The sequence below is a fragment of the Amblyraja radiata genome, chromosome 34 (assembly GCF_010909765.2).
Source record: "Amblyraja radiata isolate CabotCenter1 chromosome 34, sAmbRad1.1.pri, whole genome shotgun sequence".
NCBI lineage: Eukaryota > Metazoa > Chordata > Chondrichthyes > Rajiformes > Rajidae > Amblyraja > Amblyraja radiata.
The window spans coordinates 19832978-19846052 of record NC_045989.1 but is presented as its reverse complement, the minus strand read 5'-3'; the positions used below and the strand labels follow the sequence as shown (position 1 = coordinate 19846052).

Genomic DNA, 13075 nt, shown 5'->3' with positions numbered 1-13075 from the left:
TAACTCAGCGGGTCAGGCAGCTTCTCTGGAGAAAAGGAATAGGTGACGTTTCATAAGGTCATGAGGAATAGGAGTAGAATTAGGCCATTTGGCCCATCAAGTCTACTCCGCCATTCAATCATGGCTGATCTATTTCTCCCTCCTAATGCCATTCTCCTGCCTTCTCCCCATAACCTCTGACACCTGTACTAATCAAGAATCTATCTCTGCCTTAAAAATATCCATTGACGGCCTCCACAGCCAAGAATTCCACAGATTCACCACCCTCTGACTAAATAAATTTCTTATTTATCTCCTCATCTCCTTCCTAAAAGAACGTCCTTCAATTTTGAGGCTATGACCTCTAGTTCTGGACACTCCCACTGGTGGAAACATCCGCTCCACGTCCACTCTATCCAGGTTTTGGGTCGAGACCCTTCTTCAGACTCGACCCTTAATGTCACCCATTCCTTCTCTCCAGAGATGCTGCCTGACCCGCTGAGTTACTCCAGCATTTTGTCTCTATCTTTGGTTTAACCCAGCCTTGGCAGTTCCTTCCTACCCACCGATTGGCAGTTTGGGATGATCTGTGGCAAAGGTCTAATACGGAGCAAATGATCAAAAATAAATAGTGAATGAAATGTTTTTTGTGATGATTTATTCACAGTCTCTAACTGGGAAGTGAATGCTTTTTAATCCGAATTTAATTGGAAAAAAAAAACAACCCATTGTGGGGCAATGTGGCTTTAATCTAACACTTCACTGGATTTCATTGCTGTAGATGACACATTAAAACTGTTATCTGTTAAACTTAGCGACTGAGTGACACGTGGATTGTCAGAAGCTTTATAGTAATAAACTCCCCCAGGCCTGACTAAAGGGAAATTGTAGAATATCAGCACAAAAGCACACTTTTATAGCTCTTGCTATTTTGATCTTCTGGTACAAATTGAGAATAAAATACATGGGGTGAAGCCATGTTATTGTGTCTGCGTTTCAAATGTCAGGGCTGTACCTTACCCATCCACAGACCTCTCCCACCAAACCCCCTCTCCCCTGAATATCCCAACCACACACACCCCCAAATGCCAGTCCCTTACACCAATATGCCAAATCAGCCGGCTTTGTGTTCAAGTTCCTCAACGTTATTCAGGCTAAGATTCCCAGCACTGAAGGCAGAATTGCCCTCAAATTCACCTGGACTATCTCTGACAGCACTCCGCATTTCTTAATCTCTCTGTCTCCATCACAGGAGATAGACCAAGCACTGACGTCTACTACAAACTCACAAAGCTTTCCCACAGTTATCTGAACTACACTTCCCCACACCATGCCCCCTACTCTCAATTCCTCCACCTCTGCCACATCGGCTCCTAACACGAGGCTTTCCATTGCAGGATGGGCCAGATGTTTTCCCCCCGGCTATCACAGCTGGATCCGTCACCCACTTCCCCTCTGTGTCCCATCGTTCTGCTCTCACTCCCCCTCTCTCTGCCCCCAGAGGCCACAAGGGTAGAGTTCCCCTGGTCCTTTCAATCCCGCCAGCCTCCACATCCAATGCACCACCAACAAAAAGCTCTTCACTGTACCTTGGTACACATGACAATAAACAAACCTGAATCCTCCGATATTTCCATCACCTCCAACATGGGGGTAGAGGTGAATCAGACAATTTACCAAAGCCAATTAACCTACAAACCTGTATGTTTTTGGAGTGTGGGAGGAAACTGGAGCACCCGTAGAAAACCCACGTGTGCGCGAGGAGAACGTACAAACTCCGTACAGACAGCACCCGGAGTGAGGATTGAACATGGGTCTCTGGCGATGTGAGGCAGCAACTCTACCGCTATGTCAACCTTAATACTATTCTAGGTTATGGGGCCAAATCAAAATGTATTGATACAAGATCAGGAACAGCACTACGGAAATGCACATTCTTTCCCTCTCGGCTATCTTTGTATCTTTTCCCCCCCTGCCAAACTCAGCAGGCTGTTTGCACTTTATTATTGAACCGATCCACCAGCAAAGAGAATGTTTCTTGTGGATCTTGGCTGCCCTATCTCCATCTGTCTCACGATATTTCGGGACTAGACATGGAAGTCTTGATGCAGCCTAATCCAAGTTGGCGCGATCACCAACCTCCTCCCACTGGCATGAAGACAACATTAGCGACCGAACCATGCTGGCCACACGAGGATGCTGGCCTGATGCACACATTCCCTGAAGCAATGGCATCGACTCTGTAACCCAGTAGTGAAATATTGCCAACAGCTTGTGTATGTACAGCTTTCTCGATTGTGATTCAAGGGCAGGACCAAGGACACAACATTTGATCAATGGTATAAAGTGAGTTGCAAAAGAGCTTCTGCCCTCGTACGTAAAGAGACATTGGAACGAATGTAAAGAGACACTGCACCTTCATTTGACTGTTTATTGTTTCAGCTGCACTTCAGCTGTGGGAGGCCGAGTCTAACAAAACTGCCCTCCACAAGATAAATGGCCAGATAATTTGAAAGGAAACTATTGTTTCCGTCACGACTGCATTGCAACAGATAACGCAGTGCACGGTCATGATGCATCTTCCAGTATCAACAATGTTTGAGGCCAATTGGAAAAAGCAGAGCCAAACCCCAATCATACAACACACAGCCGTTGATGTATCAAAGACACACCTCCCTGGCCACACGCTACTAGACTGCAGAGAAACCTGGAAACTGTGACCACCAGGTTCAAGAACAGCCTCTTCCCCAACAAGTCAGGCTCTTGAACACTGAACAACACCAACCTCGGCAAAATGTGTATGTTGGAAGGAACTGCAGATGGACACAAAAATATTGTATTGTATTGTATTCAAATTTATTGTCATTGTCTCAATTAGAGACAACAAAATGAATTTCCCTTTACAGTCAGTATCATAAAAATAAATAAATAATAAATAATAAAACATATTAAAAATAAAATAGAATTAAAAAAAAAGCACAAACACAGAAAGTTGGTGAGGAAGGCACAATAGTCCAGCCAGCCTCCCCTCCGATCTTCCCAGATGTTCACCCGTGGTCTGGGCCTTCCGAGCACCCGCAGTCGCCACCCCGGGCGGCCCGATGTTCAGGCCCTCACGCCGGGCTGGTGGAACGCGGACGCCGATCCCCGACGGTGAACATCCTCCTCCTCAGCGGCCCGGACCTCCTGATCAGCCGCCTCCCGCAGCCGGAGTCCGCAGCTCCCGAGTCCGCAGGCCGAGCCGGGCGGAGTCGCAGGACCCTGCGTTGTTGATCAGCTCCGCCCGCGTTGGGAGCTCCACAAACCACAGCTCCATGATGTCGATGCCGCAGGTCCAGCACTCCGGGCTCCAGACGGCGATCCCCGGTAAGGCATCGCCAGCCCCGCGATGTTACAGCGCTGTCCCGCCGCTGCTGGAGCTCTGGTCGATCCCGGCAGGAAAGGCCGCGCCAATCCAGTAGGTAGGCCGCTGGGGGGGGGGCGAGGACGCGACTCGAATAATAGTCGCGTCCTCTCCAGGAAGCGACTGAAGGACGGTATCCCCCCGCACCGTACCCTCTTCCTCCACATTAAAACATTAAAAAAAACATAAAAAACACACTTCAACATAACAAAAAAAAAACAAAAAAACAAAAAGATACCGGGCTGAAGGTGGAGGCTGCTGGCACCAGCGCCACTGGAAGTACAACTGGAGTAACTCAGCGGGACAGGCAGCATCTCTGGAGAGAAGGAGTGGGTGACGTTCCAGGTCAAGACCCTTCGTCACCCATTCCTTCTCTCCAGAGATGTTGCCCGTGCCGCTGAGTTTACTCCAGCTTTTTTGTGTCTATCTTCCTTGCGACACAAGGAACTGCAGATGCTGGTTTAAACCAAAAATAGACACACGGCAATGTCAACTTCCATGGGCTGCACCCCCCTAGTTGCACTACAGACCCTCAGTATTAGTGTTATCAATATATAATCAATACTACGATACATTTTGTGTTCATGGGCCCTATTAAGCTGCATCAAGAAAGCTTTTCATTGTCCCATTGGCAGTATGTATGACAACTAAAACTAAATCTTGAGGTCATCAAAATATGGTGGAAACCATGTACAAGTTTTCACATTAGTTGTACCATTCTAATTCCATGTGCCACGATTTAAATATTTGTTTAAGAAAGAACTGCGGACGCTAGAAAAATCGAAGGTAGACAAAAAGCTGGAGAGACTCAATTTGAATGAGGCAACATCTATGGAGCGAAGGAATGGGTGAGGCTTTGTGTCGAGACCCTTCTTCAGACTGATGTGGGGATGGGGGTGGGGGGGTGGGAAGAGGCAAGGAAAAGGCGGAGACAGTAGGCTGTGGGAGATATGGGAAAGGGAGGGGAAGGAGGGAGAAAGCAAGGACTACCTGAAATTGGAGAAGTCAACGTTCATACCGCTGGGGTGCAAACTACCCAAGCGAAATATGAGGTGCTGCTCCTCCAATTTACGGTGGGACTCACTCTGGCCATGGAGGAGGCCCAGGACAGAGAGGTCGGATTCGGAAAGGGAGGGGGAGTTGAAGTGCTGAGCCACCAGGAGATCAGGTTGATTAATGCGAACTGAGCGGAGGTGTTGGGAGAACCGATTTAAATATATGTTGATTCCTCATGAACACAAGCTTTTAATCACAAGCGAAATGATCAGATGTTGTACGTTGTCATACAGTTGTATGTTGTCATATGTTGTATGTTCCCGCCTTTCCCTGCACCATTCCTGCTGTGACTGTTCCTTGTTGTTTGAGGTGCGATGACAGGCAAAACACTGGAAGAACTCAGCAGGTCAGGCTGCAACCGTGGAGGGAATGGACAGACAGGGTTTAGCTTGGGACCTTTCTTCAGACAGACTGTTGGTATAGGGGGGAGCAAACAGGACAAGAGAAGTGAGGTAGGGTCAGACATGTCTAGACTAAACCTGAAGAAAGTGAGAGGAGTCAAAGGAGAAGTCGTTGAGGGCGGGGACAGGTTGTGTCAGGCAGAGGAGAGGGTTAGTAGAGGGGAACAAGTGATGCATTCGATGCTGTAAAAACAGACAGCTTTGCTGACTGGAGGGAACTAATGAGCCGTGCCCAGAAGCAGTTTTCCCGGCTTCATTACTGTATGTTCTGACTAATGGGCTAATCCTGTAGTGAGTCACATTGAACCATTTACCATCCTTTGGAAGCAAAATGTTTCTGAAACTTTATTCTTAAATAAGGGACCGGCTGAGTTCCCACCTCGTGCTGCTCATCTTCGGCCACCTCCACGTTTGGCCCAGTGCTGCTCCCAAGGCCTCGTTATTCTCCCCGTCGGTCTGCTCCTGGGCCTGGTCAAGATGGCCAGTCGCGGGTCCAGGCAGCGGGCAGTAGACGGCCACACAGCAGTCGGCTGCCTTCCCCTTTTCCGGGGTTACGTCCGTGCCCGCGTGTCCCTGGTGTGTCCCGACTTCCGTGATCGCTGGTCACCGCAGGAGGTCAAATGTATTATTGATAAAAATGTTAGCATTTTAATTTGGTAACTTTCTTTGTAAAATGCCAATATAGGTCGTGTTACTACTTTGTATTTTTGTTTGTTCTGAATAAAAGCATTTTGTATGAAAAAAAAAAGCCTTGTTATTGTTCTCAGCACAACCCTCCCACAACAACCCGAGGGCCTTGAACAAAAAAACAGCCACGCACCCGACACCAGAATGTTAGCCCCAGCCCAGTTAGTCCCAGTCTCGTGACCCCGGTTCGATTCTGACTACAGGTGCTTTTGTTTAGTTTAGAGATACAGCGTGGAAACAGGCCCTTCAGCCCACCGAGTTTGCGCCGACCAGCGATCCCCGCACTTTAACAGACCATCCTGCACTAGGGACAATTTTCTACAATTATACCAAGCCATTTAACCTACAAACCTGCACGTCTTTGCAGTGTGGGAGGAAACCAAAGTTCTCGGAGAAAACCCACGCAGGTCGCGGGGAGAACGTACAAACTCCGCACAGACAGCGCCCGTAGTCAGGATCGAACCTGGGTGTCTGGCGCTGTAAACAAAGGTCTAGTATCTTTGGCTGTAAGGCAGTAACTCTACCGCTGCGCCGCCCTGCAGGGAAATTTAAATTCAGTGAAATAAATAGGGTTGACCATGAAACTATTGGATTGCCATAGAAGCCGTTCCCACACTGCAGTGAAGAATATCAGTTACATTTCCCCACTCTGTTTCCACACTAGCCAGACTCGCAGTGACTGACTAATAGCCTCTCTCCTGAGGTACCTCAGCAAACCAGTCAATTGTTTGAAGCTCCTGCAATAAACCACATCACGCAGACTGCAGCGATTGAGGGAAGCTCACCACCGCTTTCTCCAGGGCATTGAGGGAGAGACATTCAAACTTGACCCTGTGTTATAGAGTCAGACAGCATGAAACCACTCCCTTTGGCCCAACTTGAAAGCAGGACGACCAGACAGGTCCAACTAATAAAAAGGGTAAATTCTGACCAGTTGTCAGAAGTTTAGCAGTTTGCAGATTGACCAGAAGCAGCTGCTGTTATCACGATCTTTGAGCTAGAGTACCGTCCAATTCACCTCTACGACATTGAACTGTCTCCGGAACTGATGCACTACAATGCCAAGGACTATATTCTCACTCCTGTATCTTCCCCATTGCTTTCTCTAATGTATTTGAATTTGACTCGCTAGGATTTAGAAGATTGAGGGGGGATCTTATAGAAACTTACAAAATTCTTAAGGGGTTGGACAGGCTAGATGCAGGAAGATTGTTCCCGATGTTGGGGAAGTCCAGAACAAGGGGTCACAGTTTAAGGATAAAGGGGAAATCTTTTAGGACTGAGATAAGGAAAACATTTTTAACACAGAGAATGATGAATCTCTGGAATTCTTGGCCTGAGGCCAGTTCATTGGCTATATTTAAGAGGGAGTTAGATGTGGCCCTTGTGGCTAAAGGGATCAGGGGGTATGGAGAGAAGGCAGGTACAGGATACTGAGTTGGATGATCAGCCGTGATCACATTGGAATGGTGGTGCAGGCTCGAAGGGCCAAAAGGCCTACTCCTGCACCTATTTTCTATGTTTCTATCTACTGTATATATGGTATATCTGATCTGTTTAGTTTGGATAGCATGCAAAACAAAGCTTTGCTGTTGGTAGCTACATAGTCATAGAGTGATACAGCGTGGAAACAGGCCCTTCGGCCGAACTTGCCAACACACCGGCCAACATGTCCCAGCTACACTAGTCCCACCTGCCTGTGCTTGGTCCATATCTCTCCAAACCTGTCCTATCCATGTACCTGTCTAACTGTTTCTTAAACGTTGGGATAGTCCCAGCCTCAACTACCTCATCTGGCAGCTTGTTCCATACACCCACCACCCTTTGTGTGAAAAGGTTACCCCTCAGATTCCTATTAAGTCTTTTCCCCTTCACCTTAAACCTATGTCCTCTGGACATATGACAATAATGAACATAAACCTTGATCAACGTGTGGGATGACATTCCTGATAAGATCATGGAGGCAAAAACTTTGAAATAAGTTGAGAAATAATTAATACCTGCATTGGGAGCCCGGTCCAGAGATGAATGGATGAGCTACAGAGCAACACAACCCCTTTGACTTCTGTATATGTTCTCTTATGATATCTTAATGCAAACATTCTGAGTTAATTTTATTTTTGGAGTGTTGGCAGGCGGTTTGGTGCTTTTAACATCAGCATTCTATTGAGTTGTATGTGCTTTAGATCAAACCATAAGACATTTAGAGTATTGTGTTCAGCTTTCATCCGCATCTGGGAAAGATGTTGTCGAGCAGAGAAGATTTACGAGGATGTTGCCAGGACTCGAGGGCCTCAGCTATAGGGGGAGGTTGAGCAGGCTAGGACTTTATTCCATGGAGCGCAGGAAGGTGAGGGGTGATCTTATAGAGGTGTACAAAATCATGAGGAATAGATTGGGTAAACGCACAGTCTCTTGCTCAGAGTAGGGGAATCAAGATTCAAGATTCAAGATTCAAGAGAGTTTATTGTCATGTGTCCCTGATAGGACAATGAAATTCTTGCTTTGCTTCAGCACAACAGAATATAGTTGGCATAAACAAATATAGAACAGATCAGTGTGTCCATATACCATTGAATATATATATACACACACAAGCCGCTTGAGGAATTGTTTCACCCGACGCCAGTGTTCCATCTTCACGGCAAGAGGGCCCTGAAAATCATCGGACTGGCTGCAAGGCCACAAATGGGCCCCGACCTCGGGTGTTTCAGAGGAAGAGGACTTAACTTTCTGTTGCCTTTCCCCACAGTGGACATTTTTGATTCTGTTGTGGGGGGATGTTTGTGTTGAACTCTATAATGTGTTGTGTCCATTTTCTTTCTTTCTTTATTTTTAACCTTTTTCTATGGTTTGTATGTAAATTTATTATTTAATTTATGTAAAGCACTTTGGTGTCAATGCAAGTTGACTTAAAATGTGCTATATAAATAAAGCAATAATAATAATAATAATAATAGTAAATAATCAGATAAAGTGCAATGAGCTATTAACGTTCAAAGTTTTGTTTGAGGAGTTTAATGGCCTGATGGCAGAGGGGAAGTAGCTATTCCTGTACCTGGACGTTGCAGGTTTCAGGCTCCTGTACCTTCTACCTGAGTGCTGATAGTGGCACCATGTAGGGAGTGAACAAAATCAATGATGCCGGTTTGTTGCTGCCCACTTTAATAATTCAGAGAAGGGGAAATGGAGTAGGATTTGCCAGTGTTGTGACTTTGCTGTTCTGATTAATTTGGCAGCAAGTGCTAAGTACGGCAGAAGTTTGTTCAATTAGTTCGCACCAGGATAAATGCTACAACTTTACTGCAGAGATGTCACTTTACTGCTGACACACACACACACGACTGATGGGCTTTCATTGGCATCTGACATTGATTGCAAAGTACTTCCCCCTGTCTCCATAATCAACTCCCAATCTACACTTCTGTTTATTCTGGAATTCCAGCTGCTTTGATTTGTCCCAAGTGTCAGCTGGAGTCAATTTAATCCAACCCGTTCTCCAGCATCAAATTCCGGAAAGGTTAGGAAAATAAACTGCAGTAGTAGCGGAGGCCTGTATTAGACTTTACTTTAGAGATGCAGTGTGGAATCAGGCCCTTCGGTCCAGCGAATCCATGCTGACCAGCGATCACCCCATATACTAGCAATATCCTACTCACCAGGGATAATTTACAAATTCCAGAAGCCAATTAACCTCCAAACCTGTGTAGAAAGGAACTATAGATGCTGGTATATATCGAAGATAGACACAAAGTGCTGGAGTAACTCAGTGGGTCAGACAGCATCTCTGGAGGAAAAGTATAGGTGATGTTTCGGGTCTGAAGAAGTATTCGGACCCAAAACACCACCCATCCTTTTCCTCCAGAGATGCTGCCTGACCCGCTGAGTTACTCCAGCACTTTTTGTCTCTTTGGTAACCTACAAACCTATAGAAACATAGAAAATAGGTGCAGTAGTAGGCCATTCGGCCCTTCGAGCCTGCACCGCCACTCGATATGATCATGGCTGATCATCCAACTTAGTATCCCGTACCTGCCTTCTCTCCATACCCCCTGATCCCTTTAGCCACAAGGGCCACATCCAACTCCCTCTTAAATATAGCCAATGAACTGGCCTCAACTACCTTCTGTGGCAGAGAATTCCAGAGATTCACCACTCTCTGTGTGAAAAATGTTTTCCTCATCTCGGTCCTAAAAGATTTCCCCTTTATCCTTAAACTGTGACCCCTTGTTCTGGTCTTCCCCAACATCAGGAACAATCTTCCTGCATCTAGCCTGTCCAACCCCTTAAGAATTTTGTAAGTTTCTATAAGAAGCTAGGTCTTTGGAGTGTGGGAGGAAACTGGAGCACCCGGAGAAAACCCACGCGGTCGCATGGAGAAGGTACAAACTGCACCCGTAATCGGGATTGTACGTGGGTCTGTAGCACTAAGGCAGCAACTCTACCCCTGTGTCACTGTATGGCCTTTTACAATCTAGACTTCTACAGGTATTAGTTCAGCACATTATCTCACCACCTTGTCACCAAAGTATCAAATTGACTGGATGAAGAACCTCTCACTGTAAAGAGCACCGTACAATGATAATTAGCAGCATCTACAGGGAATTAATTGGCAATAAATTAAATAGCACAGACTCAGAGGTTACCAAAAGCAGTGGAAAAATTGTTCTTGCAGGAGGAGTTGAAGGTACTTCACTGCCGCAGTAGAAGAACATGTATCACGTTTCTATACACTGTAAGTGGCTCGATTGTAATCATGTACTGTCTTTACGCTGACTGGTTAGCATGCAAAAGCGTTTCACTGCACTTCGGTACATGCGACAATAAACTAAACTAAATGGTAGTCTGCATGAGGAACTGGCAGATAAACTGACCCAAGAGTCCTCTCCCCTGACACTGCACTCAGGGGAACATTATTCCATTCTATCACGGTCACCACCACATGAACAAAGCCCAGGTTGTACTGGCGGTAACTGATGGACGGTGGTTACAAATGACTTTGAACGGCTGGTGATTTGAAATCGCCCTTTCTTAGATCTCGACTTCTGCAGGCGCGCTGTAGCGAGCCCGCTGACTGGTTGCATCACGGCCTGGTTCGGCAACCGAGGCGCCTGGGAATAAATGTGGCTGCAGAGAGCGGTAGACACCGCCAGACCCATCGTGGGTACTGACCTCCCCACCAGTCGAAGATATCTACAGGGGGCGCTGCCTCAAAAAGACAGCCCCCTATCAAAAACCCACACCAGGATGGCCACGCACTCAGCTCACCACTACCATCAGGGAGCTGGTACAGGAGACCAAGAACAGTTTCTTCTCAGCAACCATACTGCTCAACACTAACCTCAGCAAAGACCCACTATCGATGTTAAATTGATTGCTCTACGTTCTTTGATTCTACACTCATTGTCAGGTTACCAAATATTGATTATTTATCATTGTATTGCTGATCGCTGGATATTTGTGTGTGATTGCCTTAATGGGGCCTCTAAAGCTGCAGCAAGTTGGTGGTATACACGGCAATTAACATAGACTGAAGGAGAATCCTTTTCAGGAAACATGGCCTATCGGTGTTCTCCAGAGATGCAGCCTGACCTGCTGGAGTTACTCCAGCACTTGGTTTATGGGAAAAACTGAAATTATTTCAATGAGTTAAAAATGAAATTATAAAAAGATCATTCTGCAATAATCAGACAATATGGTTCTAGAATCAGGGAGGATATCCAGCAATGACTGTGGCTCCAATGCTGCGTCATTCTACACTCATTAGTCAATCCTTTGTTAAGTACTGCACTTGTGGGCACATTTAGTTGGGGCTTGGTCACTTATCATAAGACCACAAGGCATAGGAGGAGAATTAGGCCATTAGGCCCAAAAAGTCTGCTCCAACATTCAATCATGGCTGATCTATTTTTCCCTCTCAATCCCATTCTCCTGCCTTCTCCCTGTAACCTTTGATGTCCTTTCTAATCAAGAACCTAGCAACCTGTACTTTAAAAGTACTGAATGACTAGGCCTCCACAGCCCTCTATGGCGATGAATTCCACAGATTCACCACCCTCTGGCTAAAGAAAATTCCTCCTCAGCTCCATTCTAAAAGGTACGTCCTTTAATTCTGATGCTGTGCCCTCTGGTCTTAGACTCTCCCACTACTGGAAACATCCTCTCCACATCCACTCTATCTAGGCCTTTCATTGTCTGGTAGATTTCCTTCTAAACTCCAGTGGATACAGGCCCAGAGCCTTCGAATGCTCTTCATACAAACCAGTCATCCCTGGAATCATATTTGTAATAGTTGAAAGATTATATCTGAGCTCCTCACAAGCCTGGCAACAACATCTGAGATGGAAAATCTCTAATGTTTTTATTAAATGTCAGAGCTGCCAGAGGAAGTAGTTGAAAAAGATACAACGATAACATTAGAGTCATAGAGTCTTACAACGTGGAAACAGGCCCTTTGGCCCAACTTGCCCACACAGGCCAACATGTCCAATCTACACTGGTTCAACATCCCTCTAAATCTGTCCCACTAAAATACATTGTTCAGGTACAAGGATAGGAAAAGTTTAGATGGATATGAACCAAACTCAGGCAAGTGGGATTAGCTTTGATAGGGAACCTTGGTCAGCATGGATGAATTGGGCCGAAGGGTCTGTTTCCTTACTGTACGATTCCATTTTGTAGTATTACCAAGACATGGTGCTACATCACAGTCTGAAGAAGGGTCTCGACCCGAAGCGTCACCCATTCCTTCTCTCCACGAGGACTCAGCCTGTCCCGCTGAGTTACTCCAGCATTTTGTGTCTACTCCACTTACAATATGGTACTTAAAACTCAGTTACCTTTTATTCAAAGAGGTTAATTTTTTTAAAGAGTCTTTTCCCATCAAGAATAGTCTATAAAAATGGAAATGTAATTGATTTCCTGTGGTTAATTAGGGTATTACAAACTGCAGCTTTGGTAATTGTGTTGAACTGCAAGTGTACAGGTTTGCCATTGTTAAACCTCCAAAGGAACATTAACAACCTCAAGACATTCGGACAGGGAGTTCAATGCAGAGGAGCAAGAGGGGTTGCATTTTGGGAAGTCCAAACAAGGCGAGACCTTCACAGTGAATAATAGATTTACGAGGATGCTGCCAGGACACAGGGGCCTGAGCTTTGGCGAGAGATCAGGCAGGCTACGACTATATTCCTTGGAGCACAGGAGGTGAACAAGGGGTGATCTTAGAGGCATTTAAAATCGCGAGGGGAATTGATAGGGTCAATGTACAGTGTCCTTTTACCCAGGGTAGGGGAGTCAAGAACCAGAGAACATAGATTTAAAGTGAGTGGGGAAAGATTTAATAGGAACCTGAGGAACAGATATTTCCACTTGGAGGGTGGTGGGTATATGGAGCAGGTAGTTGAGGCAAGTACACTTGAACGGCAAGGATGGGGGGTGGATATCCAGCTCATTGACTTAGAGGAAGGAATGCCTGCAGGGCTGGTACTTGGAACCAGAGGACAGATTGATGATACGATGGTATAGATTCATGCAGACTTTTATCGGA

The 13075-nt window shown here is 46.0% G+C and overlaps 1 long non-coding RNA gene across 1 annotated transcript in view; it reads right to left on the bottom strand.

The window, feature by feature from the left end:
• The window catches only part of LOC116991611, an 18729-nt gene extending 8761 nt beyond the window's left edge, over window positions 1–9968 (bottom strand). The window contains exon 1 of the long non-coding RNA XR_004416840.1: window positions 9955–9968. This is a non-coding gene — a long non-coding RNA (uncharacterized LOC116991611). The remainder of the gene's footprint in view (window positions 1–9954) is intronic.
• Window positions 9969–13075: the final 3107 nt, after the last annotated feature.